This window comes from Lepidothrix coronata, unplaced genomic scaffold, assembly GCF_001604755.1.
Source record: "Lepidothrix coronata isolate B3197 unplaced genomic scaffold, Lepidothrix_coronata-1.0 Scaffold176, whole genome shotgun sequence".
NCBI lineage: Eukaryota > Metazoa > Chordata > Aves > Passeriformes > Pipridae > Lepidothrix > Lepidothrix coronata.
Window position 1 is genome coordinate 15,903 of NW_016690356.1, and position 2,211 is coordinate 18,113.

Below are 2,211 nucleotides of genomic sequence, written 5' to 3' on the forward strand. Positions count from 1 at the left end.
ACAGCTTCTCTGGGAATTCTATTCCAGGGCCTCCCCACCTTCCTAGCCAGGAATTCCTTCCCACTATCCCAACTGAATCCCCCCTTTTCCATCTTAAAGCCATTCCCTGTGTCCTGTCCCTCCACCCCTTGGAACTTCTCCCCTCATCTCCTCGGTTTCCTTTTTTAGTTTCTTCTGGAAAGATCTTAAATTAGGGATGATTTTTTTTTTTAACAGACAACTTTCTGTCCTTTATTTCCCGTGTCTCAAACATGTTCTGCTCTCCCAGCTCTTCCTGACAATCCTCATTTCTCACTCCAGGTTCAAACAAACACCCTCATTTCCCTCGGAATCGTATTCCCAGGAGGGAGGGTTCCATCCTCGCTGAGCCACCAGGAGAAGAAACCGCTTCAGAAATTCATCCCAGACTTGAACTCTTTGTTTCTTTTCTCTGGAAGTGTCTCTTTAAAAGTCCATCTCATCTTTCTTCTTTGAAGAAAAAAAGCTTTTAATCTCGACTCCTAGGAAATTTTTTTTTCCCTTGGCTTCTGGAGGACACTTTCTCCTTTTAAAAGGAAGGAAAATAAGGTAGAAACAAAGTATTTTCATTTAAAGAAGCAGATTTCCTGCAAGAAAGCTTTGGCTGCTCCTTCCCAGAGGACAATTTAGCATGTTTTAGGGAAAAACAGTCCTAATTCTTTCACTGAAAATGTATTTTTGTATTCCTCTTGCTTTCCCACCTCCTCATGGACACAGGCTGCACAGCTGGAGGAGAAGAAGGTGGGGCAAAAGGTCAGGTTGGTGTCGAAAAAATTCTGAATATAATGTGGAAGTCAGGGAGAGAAAAAGTTTTATCCAATGGATTTAGTGCACAGAGAAGCCGAAGATTTTATTTTATTTCTTATATATTTTTATTGGGTGGTAGAAAGGAGACCCAGGCTGTGCAGAGAAAACATCTCTGGGATGGTTGGGTTGGGATTTATGGGTAAACAACCATTCCCTTTGCTCAGAGATCCACTTAAATCTTGGTTTGCAGCTCCATTTCCAGGAAATATCCCTGGATTTTGGCTGCTCTTCCACTGCAGCAGCTTTGTGGCGAGGGGGAGGCAGTTGGGTCACAGGAGTGAGTTTATCCCGTGCTGGGAATATTCCCTGGAGCAATTCCAGTCTCCTGTGTGACACAAGTCCAGTTCTAGGGGGGAAAAAGCTCCTGCAGCCCCAAGATCTTCCTCCCAAATCCCTGTTGATGTCCCTGGAGATGATGTGGAATATTTGTGGAGTTGTTTTATTATGTCTCAGTTCACCTCCTGTGGAGTTCCCTTAATTCTTTCACATCCAGGTTGAAATCCTGGAATCCCAGAATGGTTTGGGTTGGAAGAGACCATAAAGATACATCATCCCACCCCCTGCCATGGGCAGGGACACCTTCCACTAGATCAGGGATCCCAACCTGGCCTTGGACACTTCCAGGGATCCAGAGGCAGCCACAGCTTCTCTGGGAATTCTATTCCAGCGCCTCCCCACCCTCCCAGACAGGAATTCCTTCCCAATCTCCCATCTCTCCCTGCCCTCTGGCAGTGGGAAACCATTCCCTGTGTCCTCTCACTCCAGTTCCTGGTGAAAAGTCCTTCTTCATTGGGAAGGTGAACTCAGAGCTGAAGCCCCTGTGCCAATGGAAAACAATCCCAGGCTGTTTTTCCCAATAAAACCTCAGGAGGAAAGAATGATGGGGGAAAAGTGGGAAAAATGGGCTGTAGGGCCTTTTTTTATTATTTTTTTGTATCTATTTTGGTGTCTACTTTGTGAAACCTTCCATTATCTCAGGTTGCTCCAACCTGGCCTGGGACACTTCCAGGGATCCAGGGGCAGCCACAGCTTCTCTGGGAATTCTATTCCAGGGCCTTCCCACCCTCCCAGCCAGCAATTCCTTCCCAATCTCCCATCTCTCCCTGCCCTCTGGCAGTGGGAAGCCATTCCCTGTGTCCTGTCCCTCCATGCCTTGTCCCCAGTCCCTCTCCAGCTCTCCTGGAGCCCCTTTAGGCCCTGCAAGGGGCTCTCAGCATTCCCTGGAGCCTTCTCTTCTTTTCTCTCTGGACAAGGTGTGCCAGTGGGAATTCAGTCAGAATTCCAGCTGGATGCTGAAGCCCATGGTGGGACCATGGACAGGACTAAGGGCAAAGAACAAAGGCTGAGGCATAAATTCCTGAAGAAGTTTGCAAAGAGGATGATTCC